The sequence below is a fragment of the Fringilla coelebs genome (assembly GCF_963513975.1).
Source record: "Fringilla coelebs genome assembly, chromosome: 1".
NCBI classification, from domain to species: Eukaryota; Metazoa; Chordata; class Aves; order Passeriformes; family Fringillidae; genus Fringilla; species Fringilla coelebs.
Genome location: NC_140028.1, coordinates 89413293 through 89424717, shown reverse-complemented (window position 1 = coordinate 89424717; position 11425 = coordinate 89413293).

The window sequence follows — 11425 nt, the reverse complement described above, 5'->3', positions numbered from 1 at the left end:
TGTGGCTGTGCCATGGCTTGAGTAGAGCTTCATGTTATGAGTCAGCGTGTACATAGATTTTGGAAAGAATGATTTAGTTATTTTTGGGAAATGAACTGCTAAAATAACTCTTAAATTAAGGCTGCTTCTTCAAAGCACACTCTGAAAAAAAATATTAGTTTAATATTTCTTATAGTTTCAGCTGTCAGCACAAGCTGAAAAGAATACTGATTTTTTTTAAAAAGGTCCAGGAGCAGGAAACTACTTTTACCATACACATACTGAGTCACCAGGACTCAACAAGTCAGAGTTAAATCACACATCCAGAACATTACAGAATTGAGAGAAGAAAAGAATTTGAGTTGTCAAATCCTCGTTTCCTAGAGTAAGGGCCCAGGTCCTCCATCCCACCTCTACTTGCCTGATAGAAACTGGGTGGCAAGAGGAGATGTCAGGTATTTTACCCCTCTCTTCAGTGGCTTGCTCAGGACCAGAGGAGGGTATTTTCTAATCACTTTGGCAGGTAAGTGATCTCTTGAAAGTAGTAGTTTGTCCTAAATTTTGTAAGAAGCATGTTTAAGCCTGACTTTGTAATAGCAGTTGCTTACCTTAAGTCCTGGAAAGTGAGAGATGTTGGGCTCCCTTCAGTTCCTGCTCTGGATGGGTTCAAGTTCCCTTCCCAAGGAAGGGCTCCTTGCCTCAGACCATGGGATATCCTGCAGGGAGAATGTTGACAGGGGAAGTCACACCACAGCCAAGAAGAGTTTGCAAAGTTCCTGGGATCTGTGGGAAAAGGATCAACTATTTGTTAAGTCTTCTTTTAAAGCTAGTTACTGGCAAAAATGCAGAAACATCCTGAAGCTGAGCAATGCAACTCAGACTCCTCTCTGCCCAGAGTGGACAACCTAGATGTCCCCTATATATTTACTGCTGATTAAGTCCAGGGTGTCTAAGTCAGGATCTTCCCTCTGGTGCTCCAATGGCTGACACTGAGGCAGCATCACATACATACAGGTTTGCAATGTTACAGAGCACCCAATTAGTGAAAATGTGAGCAAATCTTTTGGGGGGAGGGTTAAAATATTGAACAATTGAGTGCCTCAGTTATGGCTTAGTCTTTACAGGTACAACACTGAGACCCCTAGTTCAGCCGTAATATACTCAGGCTCAATTGCACCACTTGAGCTGAGGTTACTCATACACTGATGGATGTCACAACCTAAGCTGCTCTTCCCCATTGATGTGACATTTGCAGGTAGCAAAAATCTCCTTAATTTAGTACAAATGTGTGCATAGTGTAAGAATTCAGGCAATGTTACACTAGTGGTATGGGCAACTGTCTTTCACAAGCCAGCAAAGGAGAATGAGAGGTAGATGAAAGATGTTTCAAGTGGAATGGTTTAGAAGAGAAGTAGTCATGTGCTGTCCTACTTTATCACTTGTTCTAAGAATATGGCACAAGCCTGTTTTAATGCAAAGCGAGTCCCCTAACTCTTGTTCTGCTGCAGGCTTTGAAAGTGCAATTTGCCATGTCCCAGTTCTGTCAGTCATTGTGCTGGGAGCTGTTGGCACTCTGTCATCACCAGCTGAGGGTCAGTCTGTGCTGAAACTAATATGGCCTGAAGTATTACACAATTATCCTTTTGTGGTGTTAAAATTGCTGGCTTCTTGGCATTATAATCATGCTTTCTGACTGCACAACTTAATCACCTGGAAAAATGGGAGGGGTAAACAAAGGTCGGGAGAACCTCCAAGCAGTTATGACATGACGAGGAAAGTCTTTGTTTCTCCACAATCCCTACAAGTAAGAATGGAAAAATGTTGTGTCATTAATAGCACAGAGGCATCTGCCCTCATCTCCTCTCCTGCTTCCTTGAAATGCCATGATGGAACAGATCAAAGTGCTTATGTTTTTATGCAATATCCCCAGCTCAGTCCAGTGCACAAGTGATTTTGGGTGTTCCCTTTAGTCTTTTTTAGCTTCTCTTCTGAACTCTGAAATGGAGATAACGTTTTCTGTATCCCTTCCCTGTCTGTCTTATACGTTGCTGTCTTACACTGTGTGTGGCATAAAATGTTCCCTGCCCCAGAAGCAAGAATTGGTAGCTGGAACTGATACTGTTTCAGCACTGGTAGTTCATACAGTGTTTTGATACTCTTTTAGAAAAACCCTAATGAGAAAAAAATATGGTACAACTAAAGTTTATTTGCCTAATTTCATCAAATGTTAGCATTTGCTAATATATTGCTATTGTATTTTGAGATCCTGACCTGCAAGCATGGTAACTAAGTGGGATTGAGCCTTAGTGCTAATATTTAGAATCATAGAATATTCTCAGTTGGAGGGGACCCATGAGGATCATTGAGTACAACTCCTGACTCCACACAGAACAACCTAAAAGTGAAACTATCTATCTAAGATCATTGCACAAGTGCTTATTGAACCGCAACAGCTTTGGGACCATCACCACTTCTCTGAGATCTTGTCCCAGTGCTTGGCCACCCCCTCATTGAAGAACAACTCTCCTCTCCCTCTCCCTCTCCCTCTCCCTCTCCCTCTCCCTCTCCCTCTCCCTCTCCCCTCCCTCTATTTTCTTTTATCTCTTTTTCATTTTTCTTTTTCATCTTTGTTTTTTTCTGCTTTTCCTTTTTTCTTCTTGCTCACCCCTTTTGTTTTCTTTTCCCCCTTCCCCCCCCCCCCTTTTTTTTCATTTTTTCCCTTTTTTCCTTCCTCCCCACCTTTTTTTGTAATTTTTTTTTCCATTTTCTCCTTGGTGCTTTTTTGTTTGTTTGTTTTCCCCGATTTTACTTCCCCCTTGTTTGCCTGCCAGGCGCTGGCTGGCTGTGCTGCCAATGCAGAGGTTTTGGCAGCTTTGCAGCGCGCAGGGCCGGGAGAGGGCGGCAGCGCGGCTCCGATGCCGCTGTCAGCCGGGGGAGAAAAACACCCCACCCACCCCGAGACGTGGAGACAAGGATAAATAATAATCAACCTAATTCCAATTTAGGGTTTGCCCACTTGTCGCTATCTGACCTGGAACGCCAAATGCTGGAACACAAATGCTTGGCTCTCTGAGCTGAACAGGTCCTATGCTTCTCTGTTAGCTTTGTGCTGGCCCGAGAAATGAAAGGAAATGATCCTGGGGCAAAAGGCTTTTCTCACCAAGCATACTGTGCAATCCAGTGGTCGTGCTGCTAAGGAGCTGATAATAATCGCGCGAGGAATGAAAATAAAACCCTTCTGCCACTCTTCTTACACCCCCTGAAGGAAATCACTTATCTGTACTGGAAGATCAGCCAAGTCTTTCTCACCTATTTACAGCAAGAAACAATATCTGCGGGTTGTCAGCCTGATTCACGAGCAGAAGAGATTTAGCAGGACAGGCCTCCTTCTCTAAGCACTTTTAGAGAACGCATAAACGTTATAGTTTAGTAGGCTGTTGGAATAAATATATATATATATATATATATATATATATATATATATGAGGGAGAGGGTGTCGGCTAAGTTTCTTTGGATACGTGCTCTTTCAGCAGTGCTGTAACAATAGAAAATGGCTTGGATCAAATCATGTGCCGTTACCTGAAGGCATCCCACCAGCAGGAGAGTTATTGGATGCGCTGAAATTCCTCCTGACCCCTCTGTTCCTCAATAAACCCGCACACAACTTCCTCTGGGGATGGGCCAAGAATTGCTCCATTAGTATGCAGTACCATAGTCAGCAGGGCAGGAAAATACACACCAGAAGGAGAGAAAGGAGATTAAAAGCAGCAGGAGCAAAGTAAATGCTTTTAAATTCTGGACAGAATCTTCCCTCCACTGAGATTCCTGCAGGTCTGTGGTGTCATGACAAGATGTAAAATATTCTGAGTGAGAGATCCATTTACTCAGGTTCTGTTTCTGTTAAAAAATGAAGCCTAGCCTGGGAGACAGGGAAAAATTTTTGTGATAGGGCTAGGAATCCAGAAATTGTGACAACGGACACAGAGCAACAATCCTAAAATTTTCTGAAAGTATTTTAATCCATAAAGCTGTTGTGAAAATGATCATTCTGGTTCTCTGTGCGGTTACATATCCCTGGCGTTTAGCAGTGTGCTATGTGAAAAACGCCAATCACTTGTTTTTAAAATTTTAAAGGTTTAATAGTAACAAAATAGTTATAAAAATAGTAATACAATTAGAGTAATAATAATTTAGACAATTTGAATTAAGACCATATGAGACAATAAAAAAAGAGTTACGGACATCCGGGTACCTTTTTCTGGGCAGCATAAGCCCTAAAGAGGACACACATTAACAGAGGATTACCCCTTAAAAACAATAGCCTGTTGCATATTCATACACCTCATACATGATGCATAAATTCCATTCAAACACAGGATTCTGTCTGGTCAGCATCAACTTCTTCCTCTGAGTCCTAACAGCGCCTTCGAGGCAGGAAGAAGTTCGTTTCTTCTGATAAGAGGGCAATAAATCATTTTTCTCTGAAAGATTTAGGTGTCCTGTGGCTGCTATCTCCCTGCAAGCCCTTTCTTTAAAAAAAAGTATCCTACATAGCATAGTTTTTATTTTAACTTTTTTTTTTTATAACCTAAAACTATATTTAACACACTACTTAAGAGAATTAATACAGCATTACTTTTTAACACAACACATATAATATTCATTTTAATATTTGCGAAAAGCCAATCATAAAATAGGCATTTTTCACAGCTAGATGCTCCATTCTGCATCGTTTGTCCTATATCCAGCAATGTCTTCAGCTCCCAGACAGTACCTCACCTGGCAACTCTGCAGCTTTTACATCAGCTTGGGGCCTGTCGCCAGACTTTCTCCTTCATGTGCCACTACTGTCTCATCCCTGCCAAATAACCAGGACGCTGTGTTCAACTTACACCTATAAATATCATCTATATGAATTTATTTTTACATAAATTCATTTATTTATGTGAAGGACAGTAGGTTGTTTAGCACGCAGTTTCTCGGGCAGCACAGAGTCACTGATGAACGCAGACCCAACTTCACCCACGTTCTCCTTATGGCCAGGTGGGCAATTAACACACACATTCACACTCTGCACAGCAACAGACAATACCATGATTGCACAGGAGTTTTATTTACACTTTTTATAGCATTTTGTTTGCTTATCTATGGTTTTGCTTTTTACTAGTGATAAATACCGAATAACAATGATAAAAAACAAATAACATTTTCTTCTGCATATCCTCTTCCCATACTGTCAAGCAAGTAAATATGCCCAGTATTAGAAGGCATTGTGACTTTCTGAGATAGAGGTGGCAGCAGCCTGCAATTATTCCTGTTCCTCTTAGCTGTCAACCATTAGACCACCAGCTTCTTCAGGGAATAGCGTGCTGCATGGAGGCAGAAAAACTCCACAGATTTTATTATGATATATTGATTTACACAATATATCCCACACAGTGCCCTCTCAGGGCATCTCAATCCTCAAGGATCAGGACTTTCCTCAAGACTATTCCTTTCACGTGAGTGTTAACTTTACGGTGTCACCTATAGACACTCTGTTTTAGTCAGGGCTCTCCATAACAATGCACCAAAAGATGAGCTAAAAGATTATGGTAAACACTTTCAAATCCTCCCTAATCAACCACAAACAAGATATGGTGCATATGCTACAAATGCAGTAGCATGAAAGAGAAGAGTTAACTGTTTGAAAAACCATGTTAAGTGACACCTAATTAGTGAATTAGTGCTAATCTCAATTTTCTCTCTTTTTTGGGGGGAGGGGTTGGGTTTTTATGGTTGGGTTTTTTTGTGTGGTTTTTTGGTGGGTTTTTTTGGTTGTTTTTTTTTTTTTGTCCCCAGGAGCAGTGAAGGTTTTGGGGAGGAAGGGTAAGAGGGGTCAGCCTACTGTTAATTGCTTCTTGTTTAGCTGGGTCACTGCAGTTGACCTCATTCAAATCTGTGTTGGGTTGGCCTTGGCTGGATGTCAGATGCCCACTGAAGCCACTCTTATCGCTCCATTCTCAGCTGCACAGGGGAGAGAAAATATAATGAAGGGATTTAAGGACAAGGAGAGATCACTCACCAATTAACATCATGGTCATAACAGATTGGACATGAGAAAAATTAATTTGATTTATTGCCAATCAAGTCAGAGTAGAACAGCAAAAAGTTAAACTAAATCTTGAAAACACCTTCCAACTTCACTCCTGATTTTCTCCACCTCCTCCCTGCAGTGGCCCAGGTTGATGTGGAATGGGGGTTTGAGGTCAGTTCATCACACATTGTCTCTGCTTCTCCCTCCTCCTCAGGGAGAGAACTCCTCACACTCATTCCCTGCTCCAGTATGGGTTCTCTCCCATGGGAGATGGACCTCCATGAGCTTCTGCAAAGTGAGTCCTTCCCATATGCTATAGCTCTTCATGAACTCCTTCAGCATGGGTTCCTTCCACAGGTGCAGTCCTTTAGGAACAGACTGCTCCAGCATGGGTCCCCCATGGGGTCACAAATCCTGCCAGAAAACCTGCTCCAGGGTGGGCTTATCTCTCCATGGGTCCCTAGGTCTTGAAAGGAGCCTGCTTCAGCATGGACTTCCCAAAGGGTCACAGGCTTCTTCAGGCACATGCACCTGGTCTTTCATGGAGGTGGATCCCTGCTCCCCTGTGGACATGTATGGGCTGCTGGGGGACAGCTGTTTCACCATGGCCTGCAGGGAAATCTGGGCTCCAGCACCTGGAGCACCTCCCTCATCTGCTTCTTCACTGACCTGGCTGTCTGCAGGGCTGTTTCTCTCACATGTTCTCACTCCTCCCTCCAGTTGCAGTATCCTTGTGCAGTAACTTATTTCCCCTTCTTATATGCATTATCCAGAGGTGCTGCTGCTGTCTCTGAAGGGCTCGACCTGGCAGTGTAGCAAACAGGGCATTGTTCTTCTACCCCATTCCAGGCAGACCATCCTGCTGTGTGTTCTACCCAATCTTTTGTTTGTTTCCTCAACTGTTTCCCTGCTCATCCATGTCCTTGCAATCATGTGAGCAGAAGATATATTTAAGATGAAATTTTCCTTTATACTTCTGAAATACAATATCTACTGGTTGTATCAATAAGTAAAATAATTGCTTTCTGTCTTGAGTGAATCTTTATAAATTATTAAATGCTCTAGAAATATGTCTTCAGATAGAAATCCCGACCCCTCATTATTCCTCACCTCAAAAGTCTTTATCATATAAGCCTACAACAAAGTGCACAAATGCCAGCAATCTGTTTCTGGTAAATGAAATTCAGGTGAAAAATCAAATATAATTTATTTCTTCAGAATCATAAAATGATATGGGGGGTGCAGCATGGTAGAGCACACTATAAGCTTAAAACAACAGATACGGTAAGAACAGTAAAGATGGCTTTATTTGGACTCAATGACACCCAAATACCAATAAGCTTGTTTTTGCCAGCTGTATTGGTTTTGTATGGCTTGGATTTGGAAGCAGGGGGTCTACAGGGACAGCTTCTGTGAGAAGCTGCTAGAAGCTTCCATCATGTCCAGCAGAGCCAATCCCTGGTGCCTCCACAGATGGATGTGCTGCAGGCCAAGGCCGGGCCAATTAGAACTGGTGATAATGCCTCTGTGATAACACGTTTAAGAAGAAATCAAAACAAATGTGGTGCAGTTGTAATTTCAACCGGAGAGCAGCAGAGTGAGAACATGTGAGAACAACAACTCTGCAGACACCAAGGTCCATGGAGAAGGAGGGGAGGAGGTGCTCCAGGTGCCAGAGCTGAGATTCCTCTGCAGGCCATGGTGATGACCATGGTGAGGCAGCTGTGCCCCTGCAGCCCTTGGGGATCCATGAGTGATGCAGAGATCCACCTGCAGCCCGTGGAGGAATCCCACGCCAGAGCAGGTGGATGCTTGAGAGGAGGTCGTGACCCCATGGGACACCCGTGGAGAGAGGGACCCTGCTCCTAGGCTGCAGCAGCCTGTCTTTGGAGGACTGCAGTCCATGGAAGAGCGGCCCAGGCTGCAGCAGTTTGAGGGGGACTGTTGCCCGCGGGATGGACTCGCATTGCAGCAGTTCACAGGGAGCTGTCGCTTGTGAGGTGGACTCACATTGGAGAAGCTCACGGAGAGCTGTCTCCCATAGGAGGGATCCCACAGTGCATCAGGGGAACAACTCCCTGGGCACTGGGAGAAGCCGTGGGTGATGAACTGACCATCACCCCCATTCCCTATCTCCCTGCACCACAGGGGTAGGAGGTAGAGCTGGGAGGAGAGAAGGGTGGGGGGAAGGGGTTTTTAAGGGCTCTCATTATCCTAATCTGATTTTGTTAATAATAAATTCACTTAATATCTCTAAGCTGAGCCTGTTTTGCCCATGATGGTAATTGATGAGAGCTTTCTCCTGTAGGGGGATAGAATATAAGAAAATAAAGACAGTGTAGAAAGTAATCTTACCCCTAAAGAGTTGCAGCTGGGCCAATTATCAAAGATTAGGAACAGGCCTGACTTTAACAGGCCACAACTGTAACCAATGGGAAGAAGAGTGTTATAAAAGAGTGGGTTGGCTGGTTGGGAGGGGAACTAGAGTCAGTTGGCTACTATGAGAAGAGGAAAGAGTTAGTGCTCTGAGGAGTGAGAAATACCAAGAAGGTATGAAACTTTTGTGATAAGGAGATAGCAGTCTGGAACTCCTGCAATAAGATGTCAACACTCTCCCAGTCCTTATCTCAGCTCATGAACCCTTTGTTAAATTTTCTCTTTACTGCAGAGGGGAGTGAGTGAGCACGTTTGGTGGGTGCCTGGATCTGGCCAGCATCAATCCCCAACACCACATTTGATCACATTTTAGATTTCCAGCTGAATTGCTCTATATACATTACCAAGATTGTGCCTGACTCCAAATGTTAACCCAGTGTAGCTAAAGTGGAATCTGGCTGGTGGGCAGAATGGGCTGGATTTGGAAGTGAAGATGACAACTAATTTTTTTCCATTCCTGTTACCCTCCCTTAAGTTATTGTTGCCATTGTTTAGGTCGACAGGCCTCTTCCCCAAAGAAGCAGCAATGTGATAGCTTGCAGAGAAAACTCTCATGGTTTCCAAACAGTTGTGTTTCCCTTATGTAGTCTCTCATATCTGTAGTTTGGTGCCTTTGGCTGCCCAGACACATGACTAGGACTGCACACATGTGTAGTCCTAGTCATGTGCCCAGCTGGAGCCCTACCAAGTAAAAAGCCAGGTAAAGGACCCCCTCTCATGGAAACGTGGGAAGGACTGTGTGAGCTTGCACTCAAATGCCTCAGCAGGGCACAGAGTGATGGAGAGGAGGAGCTGCAGAGGTAAAGCTCAGTCCCCAAATGCAAGTCTCACAGGCTCATTGATTCCTGCCTACTGTGACTGAAAACCCACAATGGTGGGCAGTTGCTGCTCCAGAGGAAACGTCAGCCCTAAAACCATCCCAGGGCAGCGATAGATGGGGGCTTGCTGGGTGGGTACCCCTGGACACCTTCATTGTGCTGCTTCCTGGGGGGTACCACCAGCCCTGGTGTCACCCTGGCCACTTCAGCCACCCCTGAAGACAGTGCTCAAGGCAATGGATATCTTTGGTCCCTGCTCAGAGCAAACACTGTGGATTTAGCCCCCCACAGGGAGGAGGTAGAGCTGACAGAGCCTGTTCTCTCCAGAGTAATTGACTAAAATGAATTAAATGAATACAGATCAATTAGCATTACCATCTTCCCGAAGCCAGCTGTTGCGTGACCTATCCACGGCTGGGATGTTCTCTATTTCCCTTGGGAAAATAATGCATTTGTCCTCCAGAGTGACCTGATGTGTTTATTAGGTGAGAGGAAGGGGATTATTTGAAGGAGGCCAGTGCTTCGGTGAAATCGCCCTGGTAGGCTACATAAAGAACTCTACAGCACCCAGTCCTGAAGCAAAGTGAATTTCCTGCGGTGCTTCTGGCAGCAAACAGGTTGTTAAATGCTCCCGGGTGTTACCCCTCATTATTTCTGCCATCAGTGCGAACGTGCATCACTCGTGCAGGGCAAGGATTTGTCCATCACCTGTGCAGTTGAAGGCAGCACACGGGTGAGGCAGGGGAGAGCTGTGCTCAGCTGGGAAGGGGCTGGTGGCTGGCTCCAGGCTGGGGCTGGCTGTGTCACACCCTCCAGGCTGGTGAGCGTGGCTGCCGTGGGGTACCTGACCCACGAGGGAGCAGCAAGCGGATCTCAGTGACGGCAGAGTGCGGCACCTGTTCGTGCTGCCGTGGGCTTCCTGCCCCGGCCACTGCCAGCTCCACTTGTGGGTTTGTAGCATTTTGCCACTGTTCCCTGCTGGCAACAAAACCACAATTTCATAAAAATGGAAGGAAGCAGATAAGGGATAAAACCTACCCTGGCTGGTCGGTTCTCAGTAGAGACCTGCCCTGAAAAAAGGAACCAGCTAAACCCAACCAATCGAAATGGGGAAATTCTGAGTTGTTTGAGCTGCTTTTCAGTGTTTCCTGGGATGCTAGGGGGGAGGGAAACAAAGAGAGATCCTGGAGTTACCACTGTCTGGCTCTCAGAGGAAAATACTAATCTAAGCGTATTCAATGTCGTTTGTATTTTCCCTAATGTGACTATATTATATACACAAGGATATACACTATATTTTAAGAAAACATATCTCTGAGGAGAATTAAAAAGGCATTTACTTTACAAATCCTGTTTGTTTCTCAAGTAAGTCTCTGATCTAAGGCAAGGAACCATACATATTTAAACCTGGAAGTTGTTTTTCTATGTATGATTAACACTGATTTCTAATGTGTATGGTGTCACTTCTCCAGCTTGCTGCAATCTGCTTCATAACTTAAAAGGGAAATTTCAGTGCTCTCTATTGGGCTGTGACAGAGACAAAGGAAATTTTAGAGGACAAATGAAGGATGCTCTTGAAAACCAGGGCTGTTAATTGGTACTCTGCTCTGTATTGATCTCACTCCTCTGCTCCTGAATTTGACTGAGATTCTGTAACCCCAGCTCAGGCAGGTTGTCATTAAAGAGTTTTGTCTGTATTAAACCAGCAATATTAAACCTCAGATGTTCTCATATCCACCTTCTGAAACACCAGAGATGTCCATCCAACAGACTTGCTTTCATTGCACTCCCTGCCATTAAAACTCAGGAATTTGCCCATCCAGCTGATCTGTTAAAAATTAGCCAGCATTCCCTGAAAAAACCCACCCATATGGCTTGCAAAGCATCACTTGGTCTTTTTGCACTGTTATGCTTCATTCTGCAGAATTGCTGATGGTGTTGTAGCTTCAAGTTTCTCCACATTAATTGCAATGATATTTTTCAGTCTTTTCCTGCCAAGCAAGCTGCTGGCTTTTTATCACACGTGTTCCAGAAAGAAGCAGTGGATTGCTGTCAGCTGGCTCCTGTCTGTTTTGCCATGGAGGGAAGGGTGAGGTGCACAACACAGGACTTCTG